The sequence below is a fragment of the Haemaphysalis longicornis genome, unplaced genomic scaffold, assembly GCF_048455015.1.
Source record: "Haemaphysalis longicornis isolate Haplotype H1 unplaced genomic scaffold, Haemaphysalis longicornis Haplotype H1 scaffold_7, whole genome shotgun sequence".
NCBI lineage: Eukaryota > Metazoa > Arthropoda > Arachnida > Ixodida > Ixodidae > Haemaphysalis > Haemaphysalis longicornis.
In genome coordinates, this window is record NW_027526422.1 from 128,795,734 (window position 1) to 128,817,921 (window position 22,188).

A 22,188-nucleotide genomic window follows, 5' to 3' on the forward strand; every position below is an offset into this window, starting at 1 on the left:
CGACAGAGAACGAGCACCCAGCTAGGGTGGGTGCTCGTGGGTGCTCGCCGCTGTACGACGAACCAACGCCGCCTGTATAAACAGTGCCTAACGCGTGAGCGAAAAATGGCCAAACAGCCACTCTCCTGTTGCTCTCGCCTACCCTTCCCCGCTCCGTAGCCTTCCAGCGTGCTTTCGTGTCCGCCAGCCAGCGCCGCTTCTCGGAAACTATGCAAAATAGTGGAAAGTTTGTTTAGCGTTCCCGAGGCGGCGCTCCTACGCCTTCTTGTTTTTCACCATGCCTGTCTGTCTTGGTCTGGCACTGATAAAACTTCCTTTGTCACGAAGCAAAATCCCTTGCGCTGCCGCAGGCTGATGCCGGCTTTGCGCGCTTATCTACTCGGATCACAGGCCCTGAAATTTTCTGAGTGGGGCATCCCCCCTCTATCCCCTCCGCATTTAGGTATTGTTTTGACCCCCCTGTTCGGACTCCGCATCGGTACGCACTTCTAAAATTGAGGACTGTACTGTAGAAGCGCCCGGACAGCGTGGCGGGATCGCAGCTGCTTATCCTTTTGTTTCCTATAATTTTCTGAAGTTTACAAGCACGTGATATTATTGGAAAGTAATCGTAGAAGTGAGCGCCTGAACAAAAAACGTGCACGCAATTTTTTCTTCTCTAAATACTCCAGAAAGAAAAATATCAGTAAAATAATGGCTGGCCCATCCGAAAATATCGTTTTCTGTTAGCTACATGTCTACCCGACAATCAGTATGTTCTTACACTACTTCAGTCCGCCTCCGTCTTTATCTTTTGAAAAATGCAGCAAGTATGAAGCGAGCGACACGTTGAACGAGATCCCCAGTGCGCCACAGAACTAGCGCCCCGTCGCGGCTAAGATGTAAGCGAAACGACCCTTGAAGCCCAACACGCAAGCCGACAGACACATGTGGTAGAAGTGGGTGCCGCGTTCGCGACTCGCGAGCAGTGACGTAAGGCGAGATGTCCGCCTGCACGCGCCACATAGCGGATCAGTGCCTGAACTAAGCGTCCCTACCCTTCCCATTGAAAAGCGCGCGACGCGTCAGGCAATGTTAATACAGGCGGCGTTGGACGAACCCAGCTGCGGTTCGTCGTACAGCGGCGAGACATAAACAACTCCGTGAGGCGAAAAGAGGAAAAACGCTACTGTTCCGTACAGCTTCAGTACCTTTAAGTCTTACGCATGAGTATACGCTTCCTTGATTATTTTGTGTCTGTTTTCCTTAATATTTGGACACTGTGAGTTACAGACGACAAAATGAGCTTGGGGTGTAAGTTATTAGCGATTTACTGGCATGACACATGATCAAGTCATCGGGTAATTAAAAAATTTAAATCCAGCAGAATTTTTTGCTTGTTTTTCTAAACTTTTTAAAGCATTCAGCCCACACACAAAAATTAAAGCTGGTAGTGTAATTTTTTTAGACTTACACTAGGAATTCGGTTTTTGCGGTAACCCCGACGTCAAACTGGTCTTCAGTGTAACGCCTTCCTCTTTCTAGCGTTCAGCAGTATCAAAAAACGAACAACTGCAATATGTATTGAAGTAGGCATCTTTGAAGAACTATTTTTTAGAAAACAAGCTGTTTTGGTTTTGTTCTGTAATCACTAGAAGAATTTTGGGTAATGTCCTAAATATAGAACCCCAGGCCCGAAAGGGTTAATCATGACCGAGCAACGTTAAAGCGCTATTTCGAATAACGGAATCAAGAAATGAACAGAGATTTCTATGAGTAACGTCATTAGTGCCATGGATAAAAAACTAACACGATTTGTTTTCAGTCTACATCAGTCGTTTTAAACTAACCGTAGATCCACTCTTTTTTTGCGGAGGGTGCCATAAGAGGTGCGTTTTTGTTAGCTTTGATAGTGGCACTGATAGCTTTGATAATACCTTTGATAGTGGCTATTAGGGGAAAGGGCAGGTCAGCCACACTGTAAAACCACAATCTATCAAAACAAAATAAGAAAATAGGGGAGCAATGCGATTATTGTCACCACATGAACATTTTTGCGAAGCCCGCCTAAAAGTAATGCAAGTAACATAAAGCAAGCAAACAGTGGAAATTTTTGGTGTCTCGGAGAGCTCATACATTGAAAACGACACTTGGAGTGAACACTGTTCTCATATATTGCCCGTTTCGCCCCTACCTGTATGGACGGCCCTTCACTGCTGTCACAGATCATCATGCGTTATGTTGGCTCTCCTCGCTGAAAGATCCCACTGGATGCTTGGGTCACTGGCACTACGCCTTCAATCCTATTCCTGGTCCGTCGCCTACAAGTCTGGTCACCTTCATCATGGCGCCGACTGTTTATTTCGTTACCCGGTTGACCTTCCCGAACCTCTGCCCCAATCCTGCTTGCTGTCCATTTCGGGATTACTCTACATCAGTGATGACCAGCACCGTAATCTCTTTTTGAAATCCATTATCGACAGTCTCAACACCGGCTAACCTGCACCTATCTGTTTCGACTACAGGATGACATTCCTTGCCTCCAGAATCTCCGTCCGAGTGGCCCTGAGCTCCTGCTTGTTGTCCCTGACCACCTACGTTTAGACATCCTCAAAGAACTTCACGACTTACCTACGGCTGGTCACCACGCTGTTTCCCAGACTTACGACAGTGCGTGTCGGAGTTTTTTTTTTTTTTCCGGCCTTTACCGTTCTGTCCGACGTTATGTGGCCCCGTGTGACCTATGGCAGCGCCGCAAGAAGCCTACCGCGTCACCACGAGGTACCCTACAACCGCTGGACATCCCCACCGAGCCATTTTTTTCGTGTTGGTGTCGATCCCCTTGGTCTCTTCCCGGAATCTACGTCGGACAACAAGTGTATAGTAGTCGCCAGCGATTACGCGACGCCGTACGCCATTACCCGTGCTCTTCCCAACAACTTCGCATCCGACGTTTGCGACCTCCTTCTGCGCGACGTCATTCTCCACCATGGAGCACCTCACCAGCTTCTTACTGGTCGGGGCCGCCATTTCTTGCTCTGAGTGGTTGAGGGCATTCTTCGTGCGTGCGCCACAAAACACAAAGTCTCAACTGCTTAAAACCCGCAGGCTCATGGCTTCACGGAGAGGCGCAACAGGACACTTACAGACATGCTGTTTATGTCGTCTCCACCGACCATCGCGACTGGAACGCGACGTTACCTTACGTCACGTTCGCGTACAATTCGTCCCGTCACGACACTGCAGCCTCGTTCATATTCTACTTGCTCTACTTCCGTGAGCCAGCTTTGCCGCTTGACACCCTTCTACCGCCTTGTCAGCCCACGAGTGAGTATGTCGAAGCAGCCGTCGCTGCTCGTGCTGACGACGCTCTCCAAGTTGCCCGCTCTAGCCTGCTCTCATCGCATGTCTCCCAGAATACGCGTTACGACTCCCGGCACCAAAGCCTTCAGTTTCCGCCGGGATTGCTTGTACTGGTGTGGTCGCCGTGTCGCGTAGCGTGGGACTTTATGAAAAGCTCCTCTTTCCCTATTCTTGACCTCACCGTGTCGCCCCTAAAGTGACAGCTGTCACGTACGAAATATCGCCTGCCGTTTCATCGACTACTCCTCACCGTTCTACAAAGGACATTGTTAACGTTGCCCGACTGAAACCATACCACGGTCCTCGCCCGGTGTCGCTTAATTAGCACCGCGACGGCGCATTCAGCCACGGGGGTTATATCTCAGCCGGAGAGGAAGAATAGCAAGACCTAGTACACAGACTATGTACAACATTTGGACATGTGTCGGGTAGCAGCCAAAAGAAGATGACACTAGAACGTCCGGATTCAGGGACAAAGCTAGCAGTAGAAGAGGATCTTGCGCCCTGGCCTGCACGGTGCTCTCAGCCTTGTAAATACACTCTGTTTACACCTCTTCTATCCACGCCTTTCTTCACGTCACCGTAACAATATGCACAGCACTCCAAAGAGAAAGTTTTTAATACTAGTAGAAAGCTAAAGGCTGTGAATTATCGATTTATCGATTTTTACTTACATTAAAGCAAAGTCCATGGTTGTACAGTCTATGCATACGAACAATTGTGACAAGTTGTTTCTTATGTAATGTGCAGCAATATGGAATGCGCGTACGGTATCATGCACTTATGTGCTATTGTAGGAGAATACTTACACTGCCAGCTACCGAATATTGAACATGAACTTAACGATAAACAAACTCCTACTTGTTTTATGTTACGGAAATGTCTTAAGATATATACCATTTATACATTTTAGCACATTTCGAGGTGAGCTATACTGCTGCATAGAACTTCGGAAGTGCGCCAGCATCAATTATTTTAACCCAGCAAAAATTTTACAAAATACATCAATACGAATTGGAACAGTTAAGAGCTCATTTTCTGATATCCGTCCTCTTACAAAAAAATTCCGCATATTAACCCTAGAGTCATTATTAGACCTCAAAATGCCGTAGAACCAAATAACAACTCCCTAGTCTCATATACACACAACGCCGGTAATGCTGCGAGGGCAATTTACTTTATTAGTGTAATAAATATTTATATGGTTCAACAAGGGTTCCACATTGTGAACTAAATTTTGGGATATTCGTGAGCTGGTAGAAAATTTTATGGTAGTATTGAACAGCAGTATTGTACACCAAATAATGTGGTATCAGTTTTATCTGCCGGTTTTGTGTAATATAATGTTGTTTGGGATGTACAGTGCGACTAAATTTTCCCCATTCTGAAGAGCGAAGCTGTTTAGCAAATGGTAATTTTTCGTGTCCGCAGTTAAAAATAACAAAAAATGGCCGAGCGCGAGCACATGAACGCGCGCATCCGGCGAGCGCTGGGCAGTTAAGAAAACCAAGAAAATTCGTAGTTCTCGGGTGTGCTTTCCTCGCGACGACCGCCCAGCGGCCCCAGCGCAAGTTTGTCAATCCGAGAGTACCCATTTAGGAATATTGGCCAAGATTGCGGCGACCACCCGGTAGTTGGAAAAACAAAGAAAATGCTGAGCGCTCGCATGTAGGTGCCTCGCGCCGACCACCCACCGTCCCCGGCGCAAGCTTGCAAGCCAAGCATACCCAGTTACAGAGATTGGCAAAAAAAAAAAAAACCTACAGTGTTCGTCGTAATCGTGACAACACTTGCTCGGAACGAAAAAAACCTTTAGCGTTCGCCGTAATCGTGGCAACACTTGCTCGGAACGAGAAGGCCACGTCATAGCGTACGCCCTATGCTGATGTTCAATGATTATCACTTCCAAAAAAAAAATGAAAGGCGCTCACACTTATAGCAACAATGATGGAGTAAAGGTCGTTACGGCAGCGAAAAAGAAGCAAATCGGCTGCCATCGTGGACTTAAACTGTTGTGATGGTCATGAAGGTTGCGTACAGCTTCGCTACCTTCAAGTCTTACGCGTTAGTGTGAGCTCCCTTGATTTTTTTATGCATCTGAACTAGCTTTTAGCGGATGATCCCGCCCACTTTTATGGACATTTACTGCGTCGCTATTTTATATAGGAGTAATATTGAAGCTATAATTCGAATGCATATGCAAACACGCTGAGTGCTAGCAACCGGAATGACGCGTGGAACGAAGTGGAAGATGCTTGGTTTCGCGTTATTACGCATTGATGTTTCAGTGATGATAGTGAGGGACGTCCGCTGTACGCAGTTGTCACGAGAGCATCAAATAACGCCTGCTTTTGCATCAAATGTAAGCTAGGCGTACTAACTGGTTGTAAAGGAGTGCACGCTTTTGTGGGTAGCCGGCAGTGTGGTTGGGCGTTGCGCGGTCTATCAAAATCCTACGTTTGATGCCTACTTGTGGCGGTATTATTCGAATAGGCTGTGTTCCGTCCAGACGGAACGATATACAAGTTCTAAAGTTCCGTCCAGACGGAACGGAGCTCTGCGGGTTATCCTTCCGTCCAGACGGAATACAACTGAGAGCTTAGCGTTCCGTCCAGACGGAGCCGGCGTGAAATTTGTACAGTTCCGTCCAGACGAAAGCAAAACCGGCTGATTAGGCGCCATGCTCACTCTTCAGATTTGGTGTAGAGGGTGCGCCTCCGACAATGGCACTCTTGTACCGCGTTCGATTCCCCCTGGACATGCTTTATTTTTTTTTTTGCGTGGTTGTGCCAGCGTTTAGTAACAGCTAATTTCGCGCCCACTTTACAATTGATGCGGTGAGAGCAGTCGGTCTTGATTTTGCACTCAACCGGCCGCTCCGCTACCGCTCACTAGAGCCAAGGCAGACATATCAATCGCCAGAGTTCCGATCATCTGTAGTTCGTATATTTAATGGAGATTGCTAATTACGGTTATTCTTGCTAGTCAATGAGCGGAAGGGGGTCGTTCGGCTGGGTAAATATCAAGAAAAACTGGTCGCGCTGCTCGTTGTGAAGCGGGCGTGGTCGAGCTTGGCGGTTCGTTTGACGGCCGATCATCTCATTGAGAGTGATAACCGCTCGCAGCCGCAGTGCTCAAAATCGCACAAGTCAGTTAGGACGCAAGTGGCGGCGCATATCAGCGGAAGCGAAAAAAAAAAATCACCTGGTGTTCCTAGGAGACGAAGGTTCTCAAATAGCGGGCGCCCCAAAGCTGCCCCCAAGAGGCGCTTGCGTTCTTTGCGTCGCTCTCGCAGTCAGCGCGACTGCCCGTCGGCAGCCACTCGTTTCCCGATCCACCCGATCAAATACGACAAAAGCCGTGCTAAATTTGTAAACTCCGCCGGTCGTTCGCCAAAAAAATTGTTGAAGTAGGCAATCATGAAACGTTATCAGCACTCGGAAACGATCGGCGCACGCGTCGGCCGTGCCTGCAAACATCCGGCGGGCCTGCCCGCACGGCACTGCAAACGGCTCGAACCGGCCCAGACCACGGCAGCCACAGCTTATCGCCGCTCTTCGAAATCAATCTGATCGCGGAAAGAACTTGCACATACGAGAAAGTGGATGTTAGTGTGGTGAAAAATTGTGCTATGGATTGTAATTCGCAGTTGTAGAGATAGCGGCGGTCAAATATCCACCGCGATGCTAAGCCTAAAGTTTCCAACACCGAGCAGACCCGAGAAAACTAAGCCGGTTGCGAGCTGTTGGGGGAAGCGCCTCTCTTAAATCTCGCCGCGCGCGAGTACGTTGCGTTGGGCTCTGAAGCGACTGTTTTAACGATATTTCCTTTTGTCTACACTGCTTCTCTTTTGTTTTTTTATCGTGAAGTTAAAAGTGTGTTAATTTATTTTTGTTACGCTCACAAACAAGTGACCGCGGTCACCACACTACTTCGCGTGTAACAGCCAAAACCGCAGTTTGCGATAACCGCGGTTAAGGTTTAGTAACCACGGGTAGACTTAACGGCGGCTACTTCCGCCGAGTCTCCATACAAACTCTAACTCCGTCAAACGGAACTCCAAGCCGGTACCTCGAGTCGACCACGCCCGCTTCACAACAAGCAGCGAGAGCAGCCTTTCTTGATATTTACCCAGCCGAACGAACCGCTTCCGCTCATTGACTAGCCAGAATAACCGTTAATTAGTGATCACCATTACGAACTACAGATGATCGGAACTCTGGCGATGGATACGTCGGCCTTGGCTCTAGTGAGCGGTTGCGGAGCGGCCGGTTGAGTGCAAAATCAAGACCGACTGCTCGCACCGCGTCAATTGTAAAGTGGGCGCGAAGTTAGCTGTTACTAAACGCTAGCACAACCACGCAAAAAAAAAAAAATGTCCGGGGGAAATCGAACGTGGTACAATAGCGCATTTCTCCGAGGCGCAACCACTACACCAAATCTGGAGAGTGAGCATGGCGCCTAATCAGCCGGTTTTGCTTTCGTCTGGACGGAACTGTACAAATTTCACGCCGGCTCCGTCTGGACGGAACGCTAAGCTCTCAATTGTATTCCGTCTGGACGGAAGGATAACCTGCAGAGCTTCGTTCCGTCTGGACGGAACTTTAACACTTGTATATCGTTCCGTCTGGACGGAACGCAGACACAGCCATTCGAATAACAGAGAACCACGTCGTGCGCCTGGTATGGCTCGATAGAGTTCGATATTTACCAGCCTGGAGTTTTTGTAATGAATCACTTCGGGCCCTTAAGATTATCGATTTGAATGACCGTGATTACCATGTGGTGGCCATGCTTAAGCAGACAATTTCTTGGTTTTTGGTCTTGGATTTGTCTTCCTTGGGGTCGTCTCTGGCCGAATAAAATTAGCACAAGGTTGTCTGAAAGTTTGCGGCAGTAGTTCTTCCGCAAACAGCGCGTGCTTCCCAGTGATTGTCATACAACGCTTTGCTATTACCTGTGAAGCAGCGGTATGACTGTCAAGCTAGCGTATGCCTCAGCGCAGTACAAACTTATGTTAAGCCTCAAAGTAAAATTAGAAAACTGTGTGCTGTTCCCTTCATAACGTTTGGTTGCTTTCTGCACGAATAGGTTTTTGCACGAACTCACTTGGCCTTGCGGACTTCTGAAATTTAACCAGCACCCATGCCTGACTGAGAGTCTTTGATTAGTTCATTCGCACGACTAGCATCCTTTCCGGCTCAGATCTTTTGAAACCACACAGCACCCCTAATTACTTTTAGCGGCGATATTTTTCAAAGGTTCATTGGTTTGAATCTGTTCCCTTTTAGTTGTGGTTTAGCTGGTTATCAGTTTTACTTTCGGGAGTCTATTCCCGCTGACACCTATAGGTTTTCTGCTGCTGACATTTCTTGAGTGCATGCTTGAACGTGGATGATGGTGGTGTAGTATGTGTTGCTATGAAGCTTAGTATAGAAGTGGAAAAATTACCAGCTGGTGATACCGGCTAATGCTTTCGAGAAACTCAGGGTATGCGTGTAGGCTATGAAGCTGCGCCTGGACTATAGGGCATGTCGACCAAAGGGCTGAAGAATAAACTAGACAATTTTTGGTCCCTTAAGGTGCACAGAAACCACTGACCATTGCATGTTTTTTATGTGCTGAAGTGCGTGCCTAAAAAGAACTGTAACCACCGTCCTCTTTTTTTTCATAGTGCTTTGTTCTCAACCGTTCTCAGAAAAATGATAAACCAATACAAATACTAAGCCTGCTCAAAAAAACTTGTTTCATTCAGCTCTGGGTGGTTTGCACCCAGGACTTGGCACAGAAATACTTTATCAACGGAAAACTTGACCTGTATTGTTGGACACAATATAAGCGTTTGAACCTGCGAAGCCCCTCATATTTATAAAACTGGTCTGTATATTTTGAAGTTCTACCCTATCTTTTCTTATGATGTTCTTTTACGAAAGCTATTTTTCGCTCTCCCTGATTTTTTCACACTATGCTCTGAGCACAAAGTGACTAGTTTTCTTACCCTCAAGGCGTTGCATGGTTCACCGGTAGTGCCGCCACATTCTTCTGCATTCGCAGCCATTGGTAGAAGCATGCAAACGAGGTAGGGAGAGAAACGCAGAACCATCTTGTTCGTGATGCTTGATGTTCAGCCCGAAACCAACTCAGCAATCAACTCAAGGCTCCCTTCTTACCTGCTGGCGTGAGCAGTAGCTTATATTGCCTTTGCTGCAGAGCTATTTCGTACATCTGCCCAATCAGAATCATGGCTGAAGGCAGGTTAGGCATAGTTTTTGAGAAAAAAAAAACAAGAACAAAAATACGCTGCACTTGATCCGCCCACAGTACCAAGCTTGCGGATGCTTTCGTTATGTTTTCCGGCGTGTGCGTATAAACCATACGTGGCTTGTCCTTGTTTAAAAAAAGAGTTATTCGCAACCTAGTTACCTGCTTTTGAGCCACGTGGATACACCGTATGCGCGCGCGTACGCCCTATTTGATAGAGTTTACATTTTTGGTGCAAAATTAATTCCAGAAACACTTCATTTATTTAGTAGTCCCGTTTTTCTGCAGCATGGCTACTCAGTTTGGCTATTTTTCACAGTGTTGACCAATGCAGAACACTTGCGATAAATGCGCGCTGGAAGAGTTAACGAACAAAGAAAGAGTTAACGAATACTACGGCAACGCCCGTTAGTCATGGTGCAAGTATTCGGAAGCCCGAACAAAATATTTTGAAAAAGCATTCTATGAGTGCCCGTGTCAGGCTAATAAGTAAACTATATATATATATAGAGACTGTTTAAATGGTGGCATTTTTTACGCTTCTTTCGTCTGGTTTGTTCAAAGTTTCCTGAATTCTTATTTGGAAAATTTTGTTGTCTGGTTTCCGTGCACATAACAGTACGTATTCGCCTTCTTAAAAACAGCTGTCCAAGTTACAGGGGAAGTGATGGTTACAATGATGCACGTTGATGTTAATACAAATGGCGCGAGAGAACTTGAACTGCGCCATTCACTTTGCCGCTTTATATTTAATTGACAGAATGATTCTTCATGTTCACAAAGAAGATAGGCAGTTATTATTCAGGAAGAAATTGCGATGGCACCACCGCAAATACTATCCACGTCTTATGCGCACACTCTACCCGCTGACGTTGCACTAGGAAGCAATGCGACAGATGTCATTTGCCTGGAAACACAGGAGTAACATTGCCACGCTTCTCATAAGTTTAGTTCGGCGTAGGTACTGAGGAGACGTATTCAGGGGTTTTAAAGCGAAACAAATGCGTACTTAGTGCTGCAAACACACGACAAAGTTACTTTTAAAAGGTGAACATGAATGTTTGGTTTAGCTCCGAATAATCCCGTACTCCCCAGAAATTAGGTAAGCGGAATTAAAGTCTTATTACATGTGATACAGGTGAAAGGCAAGTGTTTCTAGTCGCTTGCGATATTTGGTTTTTACCTGGTTTTGTGCGAGCGTTGCATCCCACCAAAACAAATTTCGTAAAAAGGATGCTGAAAACATATGACAAGGTTACTTTTAAAAGCAACCCGCCGCGGTGGCTCAGTGGCTAAGGCGTTGCGCTGCTGAGCACGAGGTCGCGGGTTCGATTCCCGGCCGTGGCGGCCGCTTTTCTGATGGAGGCGAAAAGCAAAAACGCCCGTGTGTGCGATATTTCGGCCCACGTTAAAGATCCCCAGGTGGTCAAAATTAATCCGGAGCCCTCCACTACGGCGCGCCTCATCGCCTGCGTTGCGTCGGCGCGTTAAACCCTACGCTACAATCAAATTACTTTTAAAAGGAGAATTTGAATGCCTGGTATAGCTCCGAATATCCCGTACTCGCTAAACAAAAAGTAGAGCGACACTAAAGCATTGTTATATCTGATATAGGCGAAAGTCAACTGTTTCTAGGCGCTTGCGACATTTGGCTTTCACCTAGTTTTGCGCGAGTGTCGCATCCCACAAAAAAACGTAAAAAGGATGCTGCAAACACATGACAAATCTACTTTTAAAAGCAAAAATAGAATATTTGATTTAGCTCCGAATATCCCGTACTCCCCAGAAATAAGGTAAACCGGCACTAATGTCTTGCTACATCTGGTACAGGCGAAAGTCAAGTGTTTCTAGGCGCCTGCGACATTTGGCTTTCAGCTAGTTTTTTGCAAGGGCTGCATCCCACAAAAAAAAAATCATAAAATGGAGCCTGAAAACGCATGTCTAAAAGCAGAACTTGTTCAGCTGCGACTATCCCGCACTCCCCAGAAAAAAAGTAGAGCGACACTAAAGACTTGTTACACCTGATATAGGCGAAAGTCACGTGTTTCTAGGCGCTTGCGACGTTTGACTTTCACCTAGTTTCGTGCGAGTGCTGCATCCCATCTAAAAAAATTCTTAAAAAGATGCACAAAACGTAGCCGCTATCTTCAAGGAGCACTGACACGAAAATTTTATGTTACACTTTTATTGCTTTTATCGATGCTTAATGGCCTGGCGAACCTGAAACAGCACTTCAAATACTTCAGTGCGCGATAGTTAATTACATTGAACGGCCCGAAAATCGTTTGTTTCAGATTCCCGCGCTTTCATTCCTAACGGTGCACATGACAGACTCCCTGCCTGACCTCACAGCTTTGTGCGGACGTCACCGGCACCCGCTTGAGAGGGTGTTGCGCCTGCTCGCCGCTCGTGGGGACGCGCGCATGAAGTGACGTCACGAGCTTTTGACGAGCGCTGCCGCGTCACTTTTTTTGGCTCTCCCTGGATGATGTCACGCTGATGTCCATTTGATGAGTGCCGCTCCGCGCGCTGCTCCGTCGGCGCGATAAATGAGATCCAATTAAACTATGTTCTTCGCGTCGCAGGCCGCTCATATTTCACCAAGGGTATTCTGTTGAGTGAAGGAAGCGAACTGTGCAATAATGTTAACGCCGAAAATTGGTGTCAGTGCTCCTTTCAGGGAAACACATACGCACTAGAATTTCTCAAATCTATGAATAAATACTTGTCTCAGGCAAGTAAACGCTGTCAAGAGTGCTTTTAAGTGTAAAAAAAGTTATTGTGAGAATGTGGAAGAAAATTGCGGGCCATATTCATTAAAATAGGACCTTCGGAGGGGTGAAGCATGCAGTGTATAAGTGTATTCAAAGATTGTAAGTCGGTGTCTGTCCACACGGCGCGCGTTGATATGACGCCGGAGAAGCGTCGGTGGGAGAAGCAATCACGCGCTTGATGATGCGGTGGCGCGCTCTCTTGAGTTGAACCTAATTTGAGCAATTTGCATGCCCCATCTGCCCCCATTTGGGGTAGTAGCAGGGGCCAAAGCGAGCCCAGTGCAATGCCCGCACCCCGCCCTGGGGGCTCGTCCTCGGTGATCAGGTAAGTATGCCTTTTCTTGTTTCGACCCCCCACCGGACCTGATCCGACTAGCGTCGAGAGCGGGCGTGGGTATTTGAGTGACACGCAAATTATAGTCCGTATACAAACAGCTTCTGCTCGTGCATGGAACGGCGTAACAGTCCGCCTTAAAACTCTAACTGGCGCCCCCGGAGAACCCGCACGATTTGTCGTTTTAGACGCTGTGAAAAATAAGTCGTTGATCATGCAGCTGCACTCAGAGTGCGACTCGCCGGACTCCTGTCATACAAAGAAAGAGAACGAAGATTCAATGGCATTAAAATGGGGCATTACAATGTGTACTGAAACTGGTTAAAAACCACTTAGGATTTGAATCAAAACCACTGCGCGAGATACCTGTGCTTTTTTTTTTTTTTTGGGGGGGGGGAGTTGAAAGGGGGAGGGAGGGGAGGGGAGCGTGCGCCACACGAGGTAAAAAAAACACTGCATTATGACTGGCAGAGTTCCCCAAAATTACACATGCCGTAATCTGAGAAAACAAGAGACATTTTGAGTATCTTGTTTACGCACACTGGCTCTAAATATGACGTTGAAATTAATCAGAGGCGAGAGAAAATTTCGTTTATCTTTGACGCCTGTGGTTGGTCGGGCCATACATGGCATCAATAGAGGACACACTCCGGCTACGATGACTATCGTAAGAGAAAGAGCGCGAGAATAGGTAGCTGTAATTGGGGCATGATGCTGATGACAACACGGGACCTGTGGTGGCCTGGCGTTTATATCTGTTGGAAGCATTGAAAACGATCGGCCGGAAGCGAGGCTTGAGTTTTACCATGAATTATGCAGCAATTTAGTGTTTGCTGGGAACTGCAATTTCACTCTCTAACTTTGCGACCTGTTGGTCTAAGTACTCTCAAGCTTGAATTTGCTTTATATGAAAAAGAACCCCAAAGCATTGACTATCGGTAGCACCAGCTGGCGGGTATCGGTTGAACCATGACCGGCATTACAGATAGCGACCTGCCCAAAGCGGAAAGTGGCAATGGGAGCCAGCGTGCCAAAAAAAATCGCTGTGTAGAGACGGCGCGCTCCGTCAGGTGGCGCTGTATTTAATTCCCAACCTCGCCAGCGTCGCTTCGCTTGCAGTGCGACGTGCGACTTCTCGCATAAAATGTAACGGTAGCACAATAAAAAGCGATTTGTACCAATGAGTACCTGTAATACTGGCCAACAGCCAAAATTCACGGTTTAGTCTAGACCTGCTTTTAGCTGAGCAAACTTCAACGTACATAAGTAAATCACATGACCACTGTATCTGCGTGCACGACAAGCACATTCTTATTTTCGAGCATTTACGTTCATTTTGGCATTCGGAAACGTTATCGACTTTGGCTTTACGTCGAGAAACTTTCCTTCAAAATCGGAGCTGTTGTAGCTGGCCGTAATTTGTGGCGCATAACGCGAAATGCGTTAAAAATACGAAGGAAATGTCGGGCGCTCGTGAGCACGTGCCTCTGGGCGATCGCCGAACGTCGTCGGCACGCGCACTGGCGTTAGCAAAAAAAAAAAAAAGCTGGCGAAAATTCCGAGGAGCGAGAACAAGCCGAGCGCTCGTGAGCGCATGCCTTGCAGGGACCACCCAGTGCCCCCGGGCTACGCGTATGCAAAGCCTTACCTAGACAATTTATAGGTCCTGCTCCCTCGATTGGACGAGCAGGAACTGATGAAAGTCTACAATGGCGAGGATGATCTCGGAGAACACTTGCCCACTCCTTGTAATGGTTGCCACGAGGAAAACGACGATATCGATGAATACGACGATGACTACTGCTAGCACAGTGCAAAGCGATGATGGAACATACAAATAAGCCATTTCAAACTTCTACAAATGCGTTATGATGTGTATTCTTCACTGCTCACGTAGAAAGAAATCCCGCAGCTTCGCAACGGTTCAAGCCTTGCGCGACTTCGTGCAAGCTTCCCCGGTTTTTTTTTTTACGTGAAGTTGAAGGTGGATACTGTCAAAGGGAAGGCTTGAGTTTGTATAAAGCAGCTTCAAGAGGGGAATTATATACTTGGAAGAGCCGTATTTCTTGCGCGAAGAAGTGTTTTTCAGAGAAGACACTACCCCCGCACTGAAGGGGTGGGGACGTGGTGAAAAGAAATTGCTTTTATCTTCTGCTATTGCTCAGGTGAGCGCAACAAGTGCCATAGCGTACGATATGTTCAGTGAACGTACGATGCAAAAAAGTTGCACAAGATCGTTCACCATATTCAACCGCTAAAGCATTTCTCTTGACTAGGTTTGTTGCCGAGTCTTCAACCAATGTCGACTACAGCCTACAACCTCGACATCAGACTCACTGCAGCTACTTTTTCCTGAATCCCTATGCATGCTGTTGCTGCACGGCCTCCAGAGAAGCCGGAGGCCAGCCAAGGCTGCAGGCGAAATTCCTGATTCACTGTGGTCTGTTTTGTTGCACTGGTGCTATGAAACGCGTCGAAAGCAAACGGAAATGGATGCGGGTCGAGTATTTTTCCAGTTTTTTTTCGGATGAAACAGCGTGCACACGTGCTTCTTTGTGTTTATGTTTTCCATGGATGCTATGGAATAACACGCGCTGAATATTTCTTTGTGCTTTATTCTTTCTGATGTATACTTGCGCTATGAAACACCTGGAATGCTATCGAACGCGTTAGCCAAAGGGTAACATCCTTGGACGCTTTTGGAGGGCGACACCCGGGTGGGTGCCCGTTCGGTTGACGCAATTTGCCTGAGTGCTTCTGCTAAAAACCTAACCGAATAGCGACTTCACGTTAAAAAAAAAATCTTATTTAAGCACAATGTCAAACCCAAAGTAGGTGTGGATATTCCCCAGCCCCAGGACGAATCGGCAAAAGTGTTGCAAGTTGGGCAAGTTGGAAATGCATCTGGAATTTGAACCAGCGCAGACGATACGGGGCAAGAGAAGAGCACTAAAGACACACGCTGGATATGCCTGTCCCAGCTTCGCGTCCCGTGCCACAGACTGCGCTGGTTCCTATTCAAAATCGGCAAAGACTGAGCACAACTGACGAAGAAAAAAAATTGGCGCAGCGTGCACTAGTGGTACAAGGTTGGAGAAGCAGCATAAATGGCTGCCCCTCTCCCTTCGTCGAATATCCGGCACTTGCACTTCGCATGGACTCCCGAACATGCCGCTGACAGTTCTGCACGACTGGCAGGCCCGGATCGTCTGGTCCGCAGCGTTTAACATCTATCCCAAAGTGAGCCGCGGTAGCACGCGCTAGAACCCCCGGCAACTGGCTTTGCAAACTCGGCGTCAGTGCTCCCCACTGGAGGAGCGAACGCACGTGAACTGGCGAGAAGAACAGCACGCGAAAGATCCTGCCACGATGAAAATCTCACAACCCGGTATCATAGCGAGAAGGACCAATCTAGATTCCAACCACGGGAAGAGTTTTAAATCGAAGCTCCATTGTTCTCACTGACGGCGTCTTTGTGCCCTATTCTCGACGCACTAAGTTCACCGTGAACTGTGAGTTCACCGGAAGTCTTTCCTAGTTGGCTTTGAGCTTTGGTCACGTGTTACCGGTTGACGAAGCGGCTGTGTGTGCTTACGTCCTGACGTTTACAAGCCACAGTTTTATAGTTTGCCTTATTTCTCTCTACTGAGAGCGCATAATTCTTGGCGGGCAATGAAAATCTGGACGAAATGCAGCGAACTTGACAACGTAGGCCTGTCTTTGCTATTCAACAGCAATACGGCTTGTATGTCACGCCCTCTCTGTGATCGGCTGAAAGGACATGACGTAAATTAAATAGTTGGTGGAAATACTTACGTCGCACATTGGCAACTTAAGGCCGCGTAAAAGTCACCTGATGTTACGTAATAGCTTGCAAATGGCAACTCTTGTCGCCGGGAAATGGGCGACAAATTTCACCGACCTTCGGCGCCGTGAAGTCCCCGTGAATTAGCAGCAGGCGCAGTTTCTCATGACGCGCGGTTTGAAGCTGTTTTCTGTCGAAAGAAATAATAGTTTTGACTGTTTCCAATTGTTACCGATAACTGAGCATACAAATAACGTGCCGTATTTGGTTTTTATGCTTGGCAATAAAATTGCAATTATTTGTTTGGTGTAACAGTAACTTAAGAGGTCAGTAATAGTTTCTCCAATACAAAGAACCCAACGCATGGCATTTGTCCATACTCCTGGTGGGTCACATGATCGGGTAACAGTGGTCACATGGTGGGTGACGGGATCGAACTCGAGAGACAAATAACGAAGAAAAGTGACTGTTTTATTTATTACTGCGCTGATTGAGATCGAGCTTGACGAATAAAATTGGCGGCATCGGTACGCTTGGCCGTCATTAGGCGTACTGTTTTGCTGTCTTTATCGCGTCATTCAATGAAAGGTCACGGCAGACGTTTTCTGTGCACGATCACACCATAAACTTGTTACAGCAGCAGACGATAGCGTGGCGGTGGAGACGGCCGGGAAGGAGATAACGCGACAATGCTTGCATTGAAGCAGGCAGCTCAACTATGTTGCTAAAAGCGATTGAAAGAAATGAATAGATACGAAAGATTGCGTGATGTTCTTTAGATCAACACCCGCCTTTCGCTCGCTTTTGGATCAACCTTGTAATGTTTACGCCAATTTTGACCTGAAGAAATGCCTTTCTTTTGCCAACCTAAGCTGCCTTCCTAATTTTTATAATACATGTCAAGCGATTTTATATCTGTTAAGCGCAATATTTGATGGCTTGGTTGTGACCTTTATAAGCCAAGCCTCAAGTTACACTGCGTGTCGTCATAGCCATACGTGCAACACGTCACTGATTGCTTACGATTTGCTTACGCAAAAAAAAAAGGCGAATTCACCGTAAATTTACGCAGTCGAAAATAGAGCTTTTTTACGCGAAAACCCTCTGCAGGAAAGCCAACTTTCTCTGACGATGTTGATGAATGATTGTGGGTGAAGTGAAAAAAAAAAAAAAGAAACCCTTCCCTTGGCCGGAATCGAACTTGGGTCCCTGCGTAATGAAGCTGGCATCTATCCGATTGCTACATTTCGATATTTTTCTTTAATGCATGGCAATTTTAGAAAAACTCAGACAAGACAATTAACACACAATATAAACACTAACAGACAGCAAAGGGTAAGCACGTCAGTCTAGAAAAGGTCGGCGCCATTTCAAAACTCGGGCAAGGAAACGCACGCATCCAAAAGATGCAGCCACTCCGGTGGATCCCTCTGCGCTGCATAAACGCTTCGTACCAACGCCGTATGTTCCCGAAAAATGCACTTGGTTGGCCTAGGGGGTTCGGCATACCGAACAGTCATGCGGTACTTCCACAAGATAAACAATCCTAGGAGAACAAAAACATCATATGGCACCCGATTAACATCTTCAAATGGCAAGACGCGAATGGTGTACGGGGTGATGTCAATGTCCCGTTTTGGTGTCCGTTGCAAAACGTCCCAGAAAAACACCGCGTCACGGCACAGCACAAAACAATGATCAATAGTCTCTAGTTGATTGCACAAGCGGAAATTGTCTGACCAAGGGATCGACATTCCTTTTTAGCGCAGCGATGTCTTAACTGGAAGCGTTTGCGAATGAAGCTTAAAGAAAAAAACGTTTTGGCATATGGCGGCACGCACATACGCTTGACACGGTCTAAAACATTATTCGTATGGTCCCGCAAGTATGGCTGGCGATAAAGAGGCACGGGGAATAGATTATGAAATAAAGTGTTCGTCATAGACGCCCTTGAAAGACTAAACAGCTACTCCAGAGAAAACCGCGCAGTAAGGAAATGAAAAGTATCCACAACTTCTTTTAGAAAACCCCATGGCGGCTTTTGGTTCACCTCACCCGTAGAAACAAGGAGAAACGGTAAATGGTAACTTATGCGCTCTTGAATTACAGTACGTAAAAATGGATGCTCCGCCAACTTGTAGAAGAAATACCGAGACACAAGTTGGTGCACAAACAAATGCATTAACCCAACACCACCAGACCGTAAAGGAAGAAATAAATTATCCCTGCGGATTGGCTCCCATTCAGATCCCCACACGAAGGTAGCAAATACTCTGTGTAGAGCCTGGACTTTCACCCCTGCACAGTGCAATGCCTGAAGCACATAAACAAGCTTTGCCTCCAAGAAGCCATTGCAGACTTGCGCACGGGCAAATACAGAAAGTTCTCACCCCATCCATGCCTGCGAGGCGCGCTTGACATGCGTGAGTGCTGAAGACCAGTCTGGCCCTGAGTTCCTTATTTGGTGCAAAAGCACGCCAAGGTACTCAAGCGGTGTGTTGTCCCAATTAATACCTGCAAATTTCGAAGGTTTGGTTCCCCACTGGCCAAACAAAACACCTTAGTTTTCTCCATATTCATGGCCGCTCCAGATACGTCACAAGGGCTTCGTGAACACTACGCTTGTCAGCACAAAAACAGGCGATGTCATCAGCATACGCAAGAACTTTAACATCACATGACGCTAACGAAAAACCACGTACCCTTTGGCTCTGTTGTATGCTAAGGCAAAGAGGCTCTATGTACAGTGCAAACAATAGAGGCGATAGTGGACAGCCCTGTCGAACAGACGACCTGATCTGAACTGGTTTCGAGAAAACGCAATTGACGAGAAGTTGTGTAGTACAATTCTGTTAGCAAAGCTGAATGCCTTGATACAGCACATCACCTAAATTAGCCGCTTCCAAAAGTGCGAATAAAAAATCGTGAGACACCGGATCAAATGCTTTTGCAAGGTCAATTTGGATAAGGGCCACCTGTTCAACCGAATCAGACACCCATTCCAATATAGAACGAGCAATATGTATATTCGTTTGGATACTTCTGTTACGAATACCGCACTCTTAGTGAGAGCTAACTAAAATAGAAATTACGTTGAAGACGGTTAGATAAAACTTTTGCAAATATTTTATCGTCCATTTCAATATGCGCAAAGCGGCAGCTTCAGACGACAAGCAAAGTATCCGTCACGATGAAGCTTCGCCTTGAACCATCGTCGTCGTTAGACGGAGGATGATTTTTTTTCCTACTTGGTCTAGTTTTTTTCATGCGCTGGCGGTATTTCAATTGTTTGCTGTTGTGCTTAACTTGTGGGATTAGGTTGACATTTTTTGTTTTTTTATTGATTTCCAATTTGCCAAGCTCATGTGGTCATTTCGGCATTTGCCTTCCGGTCTCGTGATGAGGCGGCCTGGGAAGGTGAGATGGAATGGTTTTTTCCACGCTATGGGCGCCTAAATTCGTGGTTAAGTTCATTTATTTTTTTTTCGCTTCAAAATTAAGCTAATTGGTTGTATTACTTGCGAAAATGTTTATTTGGCCTTTTTACTTGTAGGTGTTGCCCACTGCGTGTCAACACAACCTTTTTTAGGGGCGAAGCTCCTCTTGCTCGGGCCCTGTCCCGGCCGTACACGGCACATTGTACACGGCATATTGATGATTATTGTGGCAGGATCCCCCCAGGGATTGGCCAACCAAAGATTGGCCGGAGAGGTCAAAACGTTCAACGCGTTCGTTGCTACCCAACAAGGAGGAGAGGAAGAAGAAGAGGTTGTCGTTCGTCGCCTGCGAGCTCAAGACTCTTGCGGGGGCCCTGTCCCGTCCCTCGTTGCTGCCATAGACGGCGGAATGATGATGATTGTGGCAGGATCCCCCTAGGGATTGGCCAACCAAAGATTGACCGAAGAGGTCAAAACGTTCAACGCGTTCGTTGCTACCCAACAAGGAGGAGAGGCAGAAGAAGAGGTTGTCGTTCGTCGCGTGCGAGCTGTAGACACGTACCGGGGGTACGCGACACAAGACGCTCTGCAGAAGGCGACGGCCAAGGTGGCTAAAATGTCACACACAGAATTCGCCAACTTACCCATGGAGATTCTCATCGTCCCAAACAAGCCCTACATAATCACCACAAACATCGACGTCGTCGACGGGCTTGTCAACGGAGCGGTGAAAGCTTGACGTGTCGAGTCTTTATATGATATGTGGGCGAATGTTTCACGGTTTTACCGATAAGCATTTGAGCTTCGCCCCTCTCATCATCATTCACTTCGTGGAGATGGCGGGATTTTTTTCCTTTCCACTTGACTGCACATGTTATTGTTCCCCACCGCTGCTATACCCGTATGCCTCGGGCTTTTGGGGTCGCCTAGTGGTTGGGTTGCCGGTTTCACGGCGTAAAGGTCCCGGGTTCGGTTCCCAGGACCTCCCCAACCACATTTTTTTTTCGAGGCTCGCAGTCTTACACTTGCTCGTGGGCTCCTTGCCTGCCTATTCGCCACTTTTTCCTCACACTTCTTGGCCTACCATTTTCACCCTCTCCACTTCGCCGATGGCGATACTTTTCTGGTAACACTCCACGGTGAAACCAAAGCGGAAACCACATGGAGTGCTTTGTTTGCGTCTGGCGGCCGTCGGCGACTCCTGGCGGGGACGTGAAACGGACGTTAGAGAGGCCAAACTTCAGAAAAATGAAGAGGCATATTGACCAACAGGGAGGTTTTAACTAACAAAACCAATGTGGCAGATGTTGGTGGAGTAAATTGTGCTCTCCAACGCTTTTCGCGTCGCCACCTGGAGACGCCGACGGCCACCACACGCGAGCAAAGCGCTCCATGTGGTTTCCGATTAACAGCCTAAACTTCTCCGCTGCTGAAAGACGACATAACAACGACAGCAGTCCGAGCAAACGCGTTTACAGCGGAGAAATCGGGACCAAATGCTGGAAAAGCCGGTGCAGTGGCGTCGGACAGAAGTAATGAAAGCCATACAAGCAATGAGAAATTCTGCACGCGGAATCGCTGATCATGGGCAGGTCGCTATTAATAAAGCCGCTTATGGGTTGAACATGTCTAAACTGGACAACCAACGTAGGGCTTTTTTAACGCGCTAACGCTATTAGGGTCGTCGTGAGATTTTAGTGCGGGTCCAAACCGTCCGCGCTCAGCCGCGCTCACCAAGCGCCTAGGAAAATACATCACGGGGGCAAACCGCAGATTACGATTTAGGTTGTCATATGCCACTGCTAGCTAGAATCTGGCACACCGCGTTCGGGCAACTGGAGTGTGAAAAGCAGGTCAATGATACTAGGGCAGAGACGACAGAATGTGTACGTGATTTGAGCAGGTGCCGCACTTTTGCCGTGAAGTTTGTTCAAAGCCCCGTTGGTGAGCGGAAGCTCGGCAGACAAGGTCCCCAGCCGTACCCGTAACTTACGCCATCACACGAAAGCGCTTCTACCCACGGTCTGATGCCGGTGCCAGAATTGTGTCACCTAAATTTAAAAGGAGTGACAGGATTACCGCAATGCTTTAAAAAAACCAAGGAAGGCCTAGATTGCTCGCAGAAAGGAACTAAAATGTGTCACAATAAAAAATGAAGCCCCGTATGAGAGGTGAAATTGCACGAATTCCACGCGAGGGGCCAGTCGTGTATTCGAGGTGATGGTGATTGGGGAC